Source organism: Zingiber officinale, chromosome 8A (genome assembly GCF_018446385.1).
Source record: "Zingiber officinale cultivar Zhangliang chromosome 8A, Zo_v1.1, whole genome shotgun sequence".
Classification (NCBI taxonomy): domain Eukaryota; kingdom Viridiplantae; phylum Streptophyta; class Magnoliopsida; order Zingiberales; family Zingiberaceae; genus Zingiber; species Zingiber officinale.
In genome coordinates this window covers 106,390,524-106,406,051 of record NC_056000.1, presented here as the reverse complement: position 1 = coordinate 106,406,051, position 15,528 = coordinate 106,390,524, and the positions used below count along the sequence as shown (strand labels likewise).

At 39.4% G+C, this 15,528-nt stretch overlaps 2 long non-coding RNA genes across 2 annotated transcripts; both read left to right on the top strand.

The window, feature by feature from the left end:
• Nucleotides 1–5,452: 5,452 nt before the first annotated feature.
• Nucleotides 5,453–15,034, top strand: LOC122012367. The gene is made up of 3 exons (XR_006120206.1): nucleotides 5,453–5,513; nucleotides 12,507–12,689; nucleotides 14,800–15,034. It is a non-coding gene; the product is annotated as an uncharacterized LOC122012367 (long non-coding RNA).
• LOC122012368 lies at nucleotides 5,538–8,041 on the top strand. The gene is made up of 2 exons (XR_006120207.1): nucleotides 5,538–5,696; nucleotides 7,807–8,041. It is a non-coding gene; the product is annotated as an uncharacterized LOC122012368 (long non-coding RNA).
• Nucleotides 15,035–15,528: the final 494 nt, after the last annotated feature.

The following is a 15,528-nucleotide window of genomic DNA, read 5'->3' as shown; positions in this document are numbered from 1 at the left end:
CAGTAACTTACTTAATTAGTGGGCATTCGTTATCTTAAACACAGGGAGACTAACACACTCATGATATGAAGGAGCTCATAATGTAATTTGGGATTGGTGCGGTAGTGCAATAATAACTCTCTAGTGGAATGAGTTATTATTGATGAACTTGAGTTGTGTGTTCGGGGCGAACACGGGATACTCAAGCTCATCAGAAGGACAAAACCAATTTGTCCTCTAGGTTCCAGTGGTAGCCTCATTAAAGTCTCAAGTCCATCCAAATAAAATTCCTTTTTGGTGTCCAAGAAGGAGGCCGACCCATTGCTTGGTGACCAAGCAATGGCCAGCCACCATCTCCTTATGAGGGTCGACCCTCTTGCTTGGTGACCAAGCAAGTAGTGGCCGGCCATAATAAATTCAAATAAGAGGAGTGTTTTGAATTTTTAAAATATTCTCTTTGTGGAAAACAACAAGTTTTAAAAGAGAGAATTTAATTTAAAAACCTTTCCTTATTTGAATTAGGCCACATGGTTTAATAGAGAGTTTTAAAAGTTTTAAAACTTTCCTTTTTTAACCATCCTCATGGTTCTAGAAAAAAAAAGGAAGAGAAGTTTTAAAATTAAAATTTTCTATTTTTGTAACCATGTTAAAAAAGGAAATTTTTAAAAGCGAAGTTTTAAATTTTAAAACATGGTTTTAATTTTTAAAACTTTCCTTTTTTAACATCCACTTTAGGAAAGAGAGCTTGTAAAATTTTATAAGAGGATTTCTTCTTGTAAAATTTTATAAAATTATTTTTATTCTCTCCTTGATGATGTGGCCAACCACCCTTGATTGGTGCCCAAGCAAGGGGTCAGCCAATCAAAGATTAAATTCAATCAATGATTGGTGATTGATTCAATCAAGAGGAAAGAAAAGGAAAAATAAAAAGAGAAAAGGAAATACAAGAGGAAGATTTTAATTTTTGTAAAAATTCTTTCCTTATTTGCCTTGGGCAAGTAATATAAAAGAATGGGTGAGGAGGCCTCATGAGACTACAACTCTTATTCTCTTGGTGGAGACTCTCTTGGTGGTTGGCCCCTCTCTCCCTCTCTTTTCCCTTTTCTCTCTTTTGCTCCTTGGTGGTGGTGGTCGAATTCTAGAGGAGGAGGAAGAAGTCTTTGGGTGGTGTTCATCTTTGAGGTTCGTCGCCCACACGACGTCCAAGGCGAGGCGAGAAATATGACAGAAGATTTTGAGGTCATTAGCTTGAAAAGAAAAGGTATAACTAGTAATTTTCTTCCGCATCATGGTAGTTATTTTTCTTTGTTGGAATTCCAAACACAAAAGGCATTAGATTCTAGTTTTTCGGATTTGCTATTCGAATTTGTGTTTTTGTTTTTTAAATTTGTGATTCGATTGTTCTTTTTGGTTAAACCTAGAGTTATATAAGGAAATTAAATATTAGCTTTCCTTAAAAGGCTTTGTCTAGGAAGTTGTGGTTGCTCCCATATCCAAGAAGGCCTTGTGCCTCGCCATGTTTAACCTGGAAGCCAATTTTGGAAATTAATATTTAATTAAATTTATAATGTAGGTGGATTTGGATCAATAGTGTTAAGTTCTGCTTGCGATCCAAGTCTAAACCATTAAGAATAGATAAGTTAAATTTGGAATCAATAATGTTAAGTTCCATTTGAGATTCTTAATTTAACTTCTAAAGAACACAATAGGTTATTTAGGAAAGGTTCGACGCATGTACAAAATTTTTGTACAGTGGAACCGGTACGATATTCCTAGGACTAACCATTAATTGGTATCAGAACTAGGGTTTGCCTCTGTGTGTTTTAGTTTTTAAATAAATTATGCACATGTCATACATAATTTAGGCAGGATAATAGTAGGATGTGCTAACTTTGTGGTTGCTGGCTCCAACTATTATGACATATAGATATTGTGTGTGATTGGATCCTTGGACATGTCAAGAGTATTATTTTGTGTGCATGATTGTATGTATCAAATACAACAGGAGCTATATTATTTTTAGAATTTTATTTTTGTTCGATTTAGAATACATGTACATTCCTTTATGGAATATAGGATCGATATATGTAAAATTCTATATTTGTCATGGATCATATCTTTGCGAGGTGTGGTGCTATTGGTGGACCAGAGACGCAGCGGAATAAGAAGCAAGATAGATGCGACAACTCAACCCGATGGCGGTGGCTAAAGATGACAGCAGCTAGGGTTGGATCACTTGGAGAATAGTGATAGAAAAGGCCATAATAGTTGGAAAATTAATTTTCATATTTTTATTGCTTTTATTTACTGTGATGTGTGTGTGCATGTGAAGTATGCTAGCATAGGTTAAAATCCTCATTTTTAAATAACTAAGTGGGAGAGGGGTTTTAATAAATTCCACGGTCTCCATTACTGGTTTGTAAGTGATGCAACAAGCTTGCGTGTTGGCTCTGAGTGCCTCCCTCCACAACGGCTGGGTTTGTTGCGGATCACTAGATCAAACTTCCTTTATGGATGGTTATAGGAAATTATTTAGGAGCGTGTGATCTTCTCCAACTGAAGGGGCACAATCCTATTTAATGGACTAAGTATCAAGTAATGGTATACACTTAGACGCATTCAATAGTATCTGTAACACCCCAAATTTCATGATTTGGAGTCCTAAAAGACCTTATTAAAATCTAGAAATGTTTTAGAAAAATTCTAGAGATTTTTAGAAAATTTTAGAGTATTTTTATGCAATTTTTGGAGGTCGTTTGGTATTTTTATCAAAAGAAAGAAGTTTTGACAAAAAAATGTCCAAGCTGAGGCTCGAACCGGCAACCCTTAACCCGAGCAAAACCTAACTAACCAACTGGGCTAGCGGTTGTTACGTAATCAAATAAAGGGAGAATTTTATTTAAGTAGTAGAAGTTAATAACAAGAAATAATAGGGAAAAAAATTGGTTGCAGCCGGGATTCGAACCCGCGACTCCAACCATGAGCCAAGCCGCGGCTGACCAAGTGCTCCAGCCATCGGTTCTGCTTAGAAAAGGTAGGAAATTTATTTAAAGCAGTTAACAGAATATTAAGGTTATAAGAGGAGAACTTAGGGCTTGATTATTTCCCCGTGACCTAGCTTTTCCCCTTTCCTCTTCTCCCTCACGCGTGCGACAAATCTGTGCAGGCGGAAAACGCCGCACGAAGCCGAGCTAGGGCTCGACTCCGGCGGCCGGCGAGCACTCTTCTCCGTGAGTTCTTCACAGATCCGAGCTCCCCTCGGCGAGGAGAGCGTGTAGACACGAGGAATCGCGGGATTTGGAGTGTTGCCGAAGCCCTAGAAGCTTCTTCTCCGATGTGAGTCCAAGGAATCGAAGTAAGCGCTCTCACCTACAGTAAGAACAGTTTTCGGATCTAGTTCTTTTTGAATTCGAAGAATAATGTGAGTTGGTTGATGGCAAGGGTCACGATTCATTTTATTCATTGATGTTCTGGACCTAACTCAAGATTTTAGCGCTGCTCTTGTTTCTGATGAATGTCCTCTTTGAGGTGTGGCAGTGAATTGTGTTCTCGTGAGGTTCCGGCTTGATGTTGGTTTTATCGGAGTTTCTATACGGTGTCCAGATTTCGGCAGAGTTTATTTAAGTTTGATTGTGTTCTGTGATTTTGATATGTTAAGGATCCGGTTTCCAGCATGCTATGCTTTGTTCTATGAGTTTCTTTGTGGTTTTCTTTCGATTGGATTCTTCCCGGTTATCTTTTGATTTAGCCGGAGGTTTCACAGTCGCTCTTGTTTGTGCTTACTGCTATGAACAAAGAACAGTTATATGTTTGTAAGATCTCAGAATTAAATTTCCTTGCTATTGTGTAATTTCGATTCAGTTGTTAGATTGAGGAAATGAATGAATTGATTAGGTTGTGCATGTTGTTTTATTCAAAGCAGTAGAAACCCACCCCCACTATATTACCATGCAAATCAACTATGAAGGCCTACATTTTTGCAAACTAAAGTGTACCTTACCTTTTATAAATGGTATATCTAAGAGCACAAATTCCTAATGTCTAGGGGCAATCCCTCTAAGATCAGAGGCATGTTTCTCATAATTATGCTTAACTGCTTTCATGTTGTATGATGTAACGACCCGCCTCCTACTGACTAGGCTGCGAGGTCGATTGCTACAGTTATGCTATGCTAAATTACTATTACGGAAAATCTGGATTTATTAAAATTTTGCTAAACTAATTTCTGTAAAATCTGAACTTAACATTCTAAGTGTACCCAGGAGTTGTTCACATGCTAGGGAAGAGAATCTATGCCTCTCGGATGACCTGCTAGCTGTAATCAGGCATTTCAATCGATCCATGGATCAATTGGGCTATCGGATCGATCCAGTGATCGATCCAGCTTGATGCCGGCACGGAAACAACCCTCTGGATCGGTCGACTGACCGATCCATAAGCTGTCGCTCCTGTACACGGCTGGATCGGTCTGCCGACCGATCCAGGAGTACATTGATCGGTCGGCTTGACCGATCCAGTGGCTTACTGATCGGTCGGCTGACCGATCAGTAAGCTTCGGTGCTCACTGTTCGCAGGCGCTAACTCTCTGTTCGCGCATGGATCGGTCAGCTGACCGATCCAGTGGCACAACCCACTCTCTGATCGGTCTGTAGACCGATCAGAGTTCTGATTTCAGCCTGAAACTCTGATTTTAGCCTGAAACTCTGATTTCAGCACTTGGACGTGCCAAGATCTCACATTTCACTTATACAATCCATAGAATATATTCAAATGACATAAAGCTAGCATTCTAAACTGGATGTAAAGCATGGTTTACTAGTTCGTAGCATTTAACAATTAAAAGTGCATGACAATAGAAATACTAAAGGTTCAATTATTTAAGCTTGCTAGATCCCCTAAGGATCTTTTATTCCAGTTCCTGCCACACACATCCTCATCCTTGCATTGACCTCCAGCCTCCGCTAGTCCATCTTTCCTTTACCTTTATCTGCAGTATAAGGAAAAAGTATCTATAAGCTTTCGCTTAGTAAGAAACCATCTACTCACAAAAACAATGCATACGATGCCACTCATGATTTGAAAGTCATGCTATTTGAAAAACATACTGTGTAACGACCCAATTTTCCCATTTCAAGTTCTAAAGGGCCATAAAAATATTTGGGAATGCCTTTAAAATATTCTAGAGATTTTTAGGAATTTTTAGAATATTTTTACGTAATTTTTGGAGGTCGTTTAGTATTTTTACAAAACCAAAGAAGTTTAAGCAAAAAGTGTTGGAGAAGAGGTTCGAACCCGCGACCTCGGGTCGGACCAAACCAAGCCAAACCGGCTTGAGCAGCTGGGATAAGAGATTTATGTTAATCTCAAATAGAGTTAAATAAGGATATAGTATAGTTTGGAATAAAACCCTTATATATAAAAGGGAATTAGGTTTTGGATTTTCCAAAAACCTAACATTTTCTCCCGAAATCTTTTTTTCTCCTTCTCCCTCGCGACGGCGCCCTCTCCCTCGGCGGAAACGAAGAAGAAGCTAGGTTTTTGGGTCTCCGGCACCGGCGAAGCTTTCTTCCGGCCAGCCCTCACCCGTGGGTGGTCATCCCGACAGAGAAGAGCTCGCGGGCACAAGAGGAAGCCAGAAAATCTGCAAACCCGAGCCCTCCGAAAACCCTAAGAGCCTTCTCCTTCCTCCTCCTCGGTTGTAAGTCCAAGAACCGGCTGTAAGTACTACTCACCTGCGGTAGGAGTTGCTCCGATCTTTCGGTTTTCGTTTCCTTGTTTTCCTGAGTTTTCTTGAATCCGAAACATACTATAAAGATTTTGGCTTTGGATGTTCTACCGTGGGTTTCCTTTGCATTTCGGTTGTAACATGCCTAAAGGTTTCTGTGATTCTGTGAAGGTATAGGTTTGAATAAGTTACGTGGATTTTGTTTGTAACATTTCAGCAAGCAGAATTATGCTAGGAAAGGGGCACGATCAGCCTTGTTACTTGGTTCCAGGAGTAGATTTTATGTTATTTGTAAATTGTACACATTGCTATGTGTTTATTGAGTTCTTTTAGAGTTGGATTTCTTAAGTTTCAATTTAGCAAGTTGGATTCTTGCTTTTGGGTGGCTGCTGTGAGTTGATAAAAGGGAGAAGAAGGGATTTGAATGGTTTTAAGTCTGTCCTAGTTTAAAGCATGTGGTGTTAGCTTTAGATACTTGCTGTTTTAGATTTCCTTTGAATTTGGTTCATTCCTGTGGACTGAACAGTAGCAATTCTTCAGCTTTCTTTTGGCTGCCGTGAGATTTATAGGAAGTTGAGAAGAGGTTTTAGGTAAATGGAATAGTTTCCATTAGAAATTAGTTGGGCAGGTGTAATTTCCCCTTGCTGCCATGAAACTTAATTTAAGCTGTGTAGTATTGAACAGCTTATTTGTAGCTTAGTTTTACCTTGTTATATTAAGCACAAACAACATACATTTAGAGCACCTTGTAGTTCAGTTTTCCTGGCCAAAACAGGGCACGAACAGCTATATATAAAGTGTGTTTTGTAGCATGATTGATAAGATCAAATTAGTCTTCCTTTGCCCTATTTCACAGCATGTTTAGTAAGCTCAAAGTTGCATTCTTTTGCCTAGTTTACAGCATGTTTAGAGAATCCCTAAAGTAGCATTTTTGCCCTATTTTACAGCATGTTTAGAAAGTCCAGATTTGCTTTCCTTTGCTCTATTTTATAACACGCTTAGGGAGTTCAGATTTGCTTTCCCTTGTGTTATTTTATGGCATGCTGAAGAAGTTTAAAGTAGCATGTTACCTTATTTTGTATAGCATGTTTAAAGGCCTTAAAGTAGTATTCTTTGTCATGTTTTAATAGCAGGTTTAGAAGCCCTTAAAGTAGCATTCCATGCTCTGTTTCTACAGCATGATAGAAAGTGTAGAGTTACATATATTGCTTTTATTACAGCATACTTAGAAAGCCCAAAGTTAGCTTCCTTTTGCTTTATTTATAGCATGATTAGAATCATTCCATACTTGATTTTACAGCATGTTTAGAAGCACTAAAATAGCATCCTTTGCCATGTTTTCATCGTATGATTCAAAGGCTTTAAATTTGTTTTCTTTAGTTTAGCTTATAGCATGATCAGTAAGCTTTAAGTTACTTGTTTTATTCTGTTATATAGCATGGTTAGTTGATTATACACCCATACTTGTTAAGTATATTTAAAGGACTCCCACAATCTTTAATAAAAGATAATAAGGAAGATAAAAGAATAAGAAAGATAACAAGTAAGTCAAGCAAGAGGCTAGTACCCGACATCCAAGAGCTTGTCGTTAAACAAATCCAGGTGACCATTTCCGAGGTCTTGGCCCTGGTAGACCGAGGTCTGCTCTTTTAGGATTGGTGGCTCGCAACCCCAACCTATTAGGGAACGCGCATGAGATGGTACTAAGCCTGGGCCCAAAGTAAAGAAAAGTAAAGAAAGAAAGAAAAGTAAGAAGGAAGAAAGAAAGAAAGAAGAAGAAAGTAAAGGATAGAAATTAAAAGATTAATTTCTAACACAAGGATACAAGAAATGAAATAAGTTCCAAGCTTAGAATAAATAAGAATGGTTAGTTTCTTTGATTCTAAGTTTACATTGTTAGTTTCTTGTTATCCTGCTTGATACTGAGTATGATTTGTATTCTGTTCATTTTCTGTATACCATGAGCACATGCAGATAGCTTTATTATTATTTCAGTTTCAGCACTTATGCATTTCATTTATGCATTTCGAGTTTTGTGAGATAGATTAGTACTTACTAAGCGTTTTCGCTTATAGATACTTTTCTTTTTCCTCCTACTGCAGATAAAGGAAAAGCTAAGATATGAAGGGAGGCGATAGGGTGGTGGTGATGATGGATGTGTGTGGTGGCTGGACTATGGAGAGATCCAGAATGAGCTGGCAAATTGCCAAGACTTTTCTGTTTAGTTCTTTTAGTTCTCTTTTAAGTGTTATTATGGGTTGAGACTGTAAATAAGTTTATTCCGCATTTGTAATTAGTTTTCTTTTATTATGAGTTGGAGTAGTATAGTTGTTGCTATTGCTAGAGTAGTTTCTTTCTTCCTGTTGATTTATTACTGCGTGGTTGTGAATAAAATGTGTTCCAGCCGCCTGTGGCTGCGTATATATCTTATGTATTATGGATTTGGTCACCGGTACAGGGGAGACTCTGCCAAAATTTTTCGGTAGGAATTTCTCTGAACCGTGATAAATCTAAGTGTCGCTAAGAATAGCATAAGTGAAACTAGTAAGTAGAGTAGGAGTTAGGTAACGGTCGCCCTTAGAGAGTAGTAGTAAGAAGGGTGGTCGTTACAGTTGGTATCAGAGCGAGGTTCCATTCTCCAGCATCACACACACATCAGCATCATCCTTGCCGTCTCCAAGTAAGAAAGTATTTAAATCCTTTCTTTATTCTGCTTTCCTTATTATTAACTGCAGTATAGTGTACTTATTTGTTTGAGTGCTTAAGTAAGATAAAAGATTTAGTTCCCTTTTCTTTATTCATATTTATGTATGATTAGAAGGGTTAAAGTAAGATATCAAGTCCTTTTCTTTGCATAATTAGATGTTAAGAAAAAGGATGTCCCCGTACCATTCGTATTGAGAACCATGATCAGGAGAACGAAGAGTTTAGATCAACTGAGCCCAATCTCTCTGAAGTTGTTGCCTAACTCCAGAGACAGGTAGCAGGATAGCAGCAAGTGATTGCCAATCTAATGGGCAATCAGAAGCCAGCTCCTCCCACTTCCCCAACCACTAATGTGGAGACCCCAGTGGTGACTGAAGTCCCATCAGTTGCCTTGGAAGTCGCCATAACACCTAGAAGACAAGAAGCATACCTCATCCAGTGGCTGAAGCTGAAACCAGAAAGCTTCTCAAGCACGACTGAGCCCTGGGATGCCCAGGCTTGGTTTAAAACACTAGAGAGCACTATGGAGTTTCTTGACTGGCCAGAAGTCGAGAAGGTCAAGTGTGCCTCTTTCTGCCTATCTGGAGGTGTTTGTATGTGGTGGGAGCGAGTGGAGAGTAAGAGAGCAGTCGATTAGATGAGCTGGGCAGAGTTTCAGTTAGAGTTCTATGAAGAGTTCTATCACCAACAAGCACTATGAGGAGTTATAGAGTTCAAGCCAGCCAAGATAGAAGACAAGAAAGTAGGGAGCCCGGAGCCCCAGTCAAGTAAGTGTAGAAGAATAGGAAGAAGGTAAGAAAGAGGGGGTTCGGGTGGTCTGTGAATATCCCGAGGTATTCCCAGCAGATCTACCTGGACTACCTCCCAATAAATGAATGGATTTGAGATTGAATTGGTTCCTAGAACCGGTCCAATTTCAAAAGCTCCGTATCACATGTCTTCAGTAGAGCTGAAGGAGTCACAAGAACAACTACAGGAGTTACTTGACAAAGGCTTCATTCGCCCTAGTCATTCACCCCGGGGAGCTCCAGAGTTGTTCGTTAAGAAGAAAGACGGATCTGTGCTAATATGCATAGATTTTAGAACGCTGAGCAAAGCAGCAGTTAAAGGACAAGTACCCCCTTCCCAGGATCGATGACTTATTTGATCAGTTAAGAGGAGCGACGGTGTTCTAAAAGATAGACTTGCGCTTTGGGTACCATCGGCTGAAAGTGAAAGAATGAGATATACCCAGAACGGCATTCAGAACCAGATATGGACACTACGAGTTTGTAGTTATGCCATTTGGAGTGACCAATGCACCTGCGGTCTTCATGGACCTAATGAACAGAGTGTTCAGAGAATATCTTGACAGATTTGTCATTGTATTCATCGATGACATTCTGGTCTATTCAAGGACCCCAAAGGAGCATGACACGCACTTGAGAATAGTACTGCAGACTCTTCAGCAGAAGCAGCTTTATGCTAAATTCTCCAAGTGCGAGTTCTGGTTAAATCAGGTGGCATTTTTAGGTCACATAATTTCTAAAGAAGGCAGTCAAGTGGATCCAGCCAAAGTGGAAGCGGTCAACAACTGGAGTAGACCCAAGAACGTCAGAGAGATCAGAAGCTTCCTTGGTTTAGCTGGGTACTACAGGAAGTTCGTGGAGGACTTTTCCAAGATAGCCTCTCCACTAACAGCCCTCACCAGAAAGAACAAGAGATTCGAATGGTCAGATAAATGTGAGCAGATCTTCCAAGAGCTAAAGAAGAGATTGATCAGTGCTCCCATTCTGACTGTTCCACAGAGCGACAAGAGTTTCGACATCTACAGTGATGCTTCCAAGATGGGCTTAGGAGCTGTACTCATGCAAGAAGGAAAAGTCATAGCTTATGCTTCCAGACAACTCAAAGATTATGAGAAGAACTACCCTACTCATGATCTTGAGCTGGCAGCTGTGGTTTTGCACTGAAACTCTGGCGACATTATTTGTATGGAGTTCAGTGTAGAATCTTTACAGATCATCAGAGTCTTAAGTACTTCTTCACTCAGAAGGACTTAAACATGAGACAGCGCAGGTGGCTGGAGTTGGTCAAAGATTACGACTGTGAAATCCTCTATCACCCAGGCAAAGCTAACAAAGTGGCAGATGCACTCGGCAGAAAATCCAGTGCATCCCTGATGTCTTTGTCATCATTAGCCCTGCCACTGCAGAAGGAGATGTCGGATTTTGGACTTGAAATTATTGAAGGGCAACTCTCTGCATTGACCTTAGAGTCCACATTGCTTGAGGAGGTACAGAGAAAGCAAAGTGAAGATCCAGACATCCAGAAGATCAAGCAGGGGATACAGAAAGAAGACAACTCAGAGTTTAGAGTAGAGTTTAGAGTAACAGACAGCGGAATTCTTTATCAGGGGAGTCGCATTTGCGTGCCCAATGATGAGGAACTGAGAAAGAAGATCTTAGAGGAAGCTCACAGTACACCATACTCCATGCATCCTGGTTCTTCCAAGATGTACCAGGATGTGAAACAGAGGTTTTGGTGGTCAGGACTCAAAAGAGATGTAGCTAAGTATGTCAGTACCTGCTTGACATGTCAGAGAGTCAAAGCAGAACACCAGAGACCAGGAGGAGTTCTTCAGTCTCTTCCAATACCAGAATGGAAATGGTAAGACATTTCCATGGACTTCATAACAGGTCTTCCAAGAACCACCAATGGATATGATGCTATATGAGTAATAGTAGACCGATTGACCAAGTCTGCTCACTTCCTAGCCATCAAGGTGTCCCACCATAGAGCAGTTGGCCCACTATATGTTAAAGAGGTAGTCGACTTCATGGAGTTTCTAAATCTATCATTTCGATAGAGATGGGCGCCACCTCACACTTTTGGGAGTGCGTTCGAATGCACTAGGCACCAAACTCAAGTTCAGACAACTTTCCATCCAGGTGATTGGACGGACAAAGCGAGTGAATCGATTTTAGAAGACATGCTCGAGCTTGTGCGCTAGATTTCAAAGGAAGTTAGTGCAAGTATTTGTGCTGAGATGAATTCGCTTACAACAATAGCTATCAGGCTACCATTAAGATGGCACCTTATGAAGCGCTATATGGCAGGAAATGTGAGATAGAAGCAGAGTTGGGTATTCAGACAGAGGTGATAGACGAGACCACTCAAGCGATCCAGAAAATCAGACGGAGAATTGAGACGCCCAGAGCAGACAGAAGAGTTATGCTGACACACGCCGTAGGCCACTGGAATTCCAAGTAGGAGATTCAGTTTTTCCTCAAGGTCGTTTCTATGAAGGGAGTGATGAGATTTGGCAAGAAGGGCAAATTAAGTCCTCGCTATGTAGGACCTTACCTGATCATAGAGAGTATTGGGAAAGTAGCTTACAGGCTGGACTTACTACAAGACATGTTAGCAACACATAATGTATTTCATGTCTCCATGCTAAAGAAGTGTCTCCATGACCCGAGCCAAGTGATTCAGCCTCAGTCAGTGCAGATCCAAGAGGATCTTAGTTATGAGAGCAGATCTACACAGATAGTGGACAGAGCAGTCAAGAGATTTAGAAACAAAGAAGTACCACTAGTGAAGGTCGTCTGGCAGAACCAGAAGCACGAGGAAATCACTTGGGAGCGGGAGGACAGTATGAGACAGAAGTATCCAGAGCTATTCTAAGTTCGAGGACGAACTTTTTATAAGGTATGGGGGATTGTAACGACCCAATTTTCCCATTTCAAGTTCTAAAGGGCCATAAAAATATTTGGGAATGCCTTTAAAATATTCTAGAGATTTTTAGGAATTTTTAGAGTATTTTTACGTAATTTTTGGAGGTCGTTTAGTATTTTTATAAAACCAAAGAAGTTTAAGCAAAAAGTGTTGGAGAAGAGGTTCGAACCTGCGACCTCGGGTCGGACCAAACCAAGCCAAACCGGCTTGACCAGCTGGGATAAGAGATTTATGTTAATCTCAAATAGAGTTAAATAAGGATATAGTATAGTTTGGAATAAAACCCTTATATATAAAAGGGAATTAGGTTTTGGATTTTCCAAAAACCTAACATTTTCTCCCGAAATCTTTTTTTCTCCTTCAACGAAGAAGAAGCTAGGTTTTTGGGTCTCCGGCGCCGGCGAAGCTTTCTTCCGGCCAGCCCTCACCCGTGGGTGGTCATCCCGACAGAGAAGAGCTCGCGGGCACAAGAGGAAGCCAGAAAATCTGCAAACCCGAGCCCTCCGAAAACCCTAAGAGCCTTCTCCTTCCTCCTCCTCGGTTGTAAGTCCAAGAACCGGCTGTAAGTACTACTCACCTGCGGTAGGAGTTGCTCCGATCTTTCGGTTTTCGTTTCCTTGTTTTCCTGAGTTTTCTTGAATCCGAAACATACTATAAAGATTTTGGCTTTGGATGTTCTACCGTGGGTTTCCTTTGCATTTCGGTTGTAACATGCCTAAAGGTTTCTGTGATTCTGTGAAGGTATAGGTCTGAATAAGTTACGTGGATTTTGTTTGTAACATTTCAGCAAGCAGAATTATGCTAGGAAAGGGGCACGATCAGCCTTGTTACTTGGTTCCAGGAGTAGATTTTATGTTATTTGTAAATTGTACACATTGCTATGTGTTTATTGAGTTCTTTAGAGTTGGATTTCTTAAGTTTCAATTCAGCAAGTTGGATTCTTGCTTTTGGGTGGCTGCTGTGAGTTGATAAAAGGGAGAAGAAGGGATTTGAATGGTTTTAAGTCTGTCCTAGCTTAAAGCATGTGGTGTTAGCTTTAGATACTTGCTGTTTTAGATTTCTTTTGAATTTGGTTCATTCCTGTGGACTGAACAGTAGCAATTCTTCAGCTTTCTTTTGGCTGCCGTGAGTTTTATAGGAAGTTGAGAAGAGGTTTTAGGTAAATGGAATAGTTTCCATTAGAAATTAGTTGGGCAGGTGTAATTTCCCCTTGCTGCCATGAAACTTAATTTAAGCTGTGTAGTATTGAACAGCTTATTTGTAGCTTAGTTTTACCTTGTTATATTAAGCACAAACAACATACATTTAGAGCACCTTGTAGTTCAGTTTTCCTGGCCAAAAACAGGGCACGAACAGCTATATATAAAGTGTGTTTTGTAGCATGATTGATAAGATCAAATTAGTCTTCCTTTGCCCTATTTCACAGCATGTTTAGTAAGCTCAAAGTTGCATTCTTTTGCCTAGTTTACAGCATGTTTAGAGAATCCCTAAAGTAGCATTTTTGCCCTATTTTACAGCATGTTTAGAAAGTCCAGATTTGCTTTCCTTTGCTCTATTTTATAACACGCTTAGGGAGTTCAGATTTGCTTTCCCTTGTGTTATTTTATGGCATGCTGAAGAAGTTTAAAGTAGCATGTTACCTTATTTTGTATAGCATGTTTAAAGGCCTTAAAGTAGTATTCTTTGTCATGTTTTAATAGCAGGTTTAGAAGCCCTTAAAGTAGCATTCCATGCTCTGTTTCTACAGCATGATAGAAAGTGTAGAGTTACATATATTGCTTTTATTACAGCATACTTAGAAAGCCCAAAGTTAGCTTCCTTTTGCTTTATTTATAGCATGATTAGAATCATTCCATACTTGATTTTACAGCATGTTTAGAAGCACTAAAATAGCATCCTTTGCCATGTTTTCATCGTATGATTCAAAGGCTTTAAATTTGTTTTCTTTAGTTTAGCTTATAGCATGATCAGTAAGCTTTAAGTTACTTGTTTTATTCTGTTATATAGCATGGTTAGTTGATTATACACCCATACTTGTTAAGTATATTTAAAGGACTCCCACAATCTTTAATAAAAGATAATAAGGAAGATAAAAGAATAAGAAAGATAACAAGTAAGTCAAGCAAGAGGCTAGTACCCGACATCCAAGAGCTTGTCGTTAAACAAATCCAGGTGACCATTTCCGAGGTCTTGGCCCTGGTAGACCGAGGTCTGCTCTTTTAGGATTGGTGGCTCGCAACCCCAACCTATTAGGGAACGCGCATGAGATGGTACTAAGCCTGGGCCCAAAGTAAAGAAAAGTAAAGAAAGAAAGAAAAGTAAGAAGGAAGAAAGAAAGAAAGAAGAAGAAAGTAAAGGATAGAAATTAAAAGATTAATTTCTAACACAAGGATACAAGAAATGAAATAAGTTCCAAGCTTAGAATAAATAAGAATGGTTAGTTTCTTTGATTCTAAGTTTACATTGTTAGTTTCTTGTTATCCTGCTTGATACTGAGTATGATTTGTATTCTGTTCATTTTCTGTATACCATGAGCACATGCAGATAGCTTTATTATTATTTCAGTTTCAGCACTTATGCATTTCATTTATGCATTTCGAGTTTTGTGAGATAGATTAGTACTTACTAAGCGTTTTCGCTTATAGATACTTTTCTTTTTCCTCCTACTGCAGATAAAGGAAAAGCTAAGATATGAAGGGAGGCGATAGGGTGGTGGTGATGATGGATGTGTGTGGTGGCTGGACTATGGAGAGATCCAGAATGAGCTGGCAAATTGCCAAGACTTTTCTGTTTAGTTCTTTTAGTTCTCTTTTAAGTGTTATTATGGGTTGAGACTGTAAATAAGTTTATTCCGCATTTGTAATTAGTTTTCTTTTATTATGAGTTGGAGTAGTATAGTTGTTGCTATTGCTAGAGTAGTTTCTTTCTTCCTGTTGATTTATTACTGCGTGGTTGTGAATAAAATGTGTTCCAGCCGCCTGTGGCTGCGTATATATCTTATGTATTATGGATTTGGTCACCGGTACAGGGGAGACTCTGCCGAAATTTTTCGGTAGGAATTTCTCTGAACCGTGATAAATCTAAGTGTCGCTAAGAATAGCATAAGTGAAACTAGTAAGTAGAGTAGGAGTTAGGTAACGGTCGCCCTTAGAGAGTAGTAGTAAGAAGGGTGGTCGTTACATACTGAATATGCAAGCATGGCATGGCATGGTATCATACAAAGCATGACATAACATAAGCTGAACATAAAATAAAACTGATCATAACATGTTTAGAACTGTATATGAAGCTATCCTATTTAACAACTGAAATAAGCTGAGTTGATACAAAAGTAAGCTAAGCTGAAGCTGAGCTAATACTGAATTCCATTATGTTTTAAAACTGATTTGGAAAAACTATTA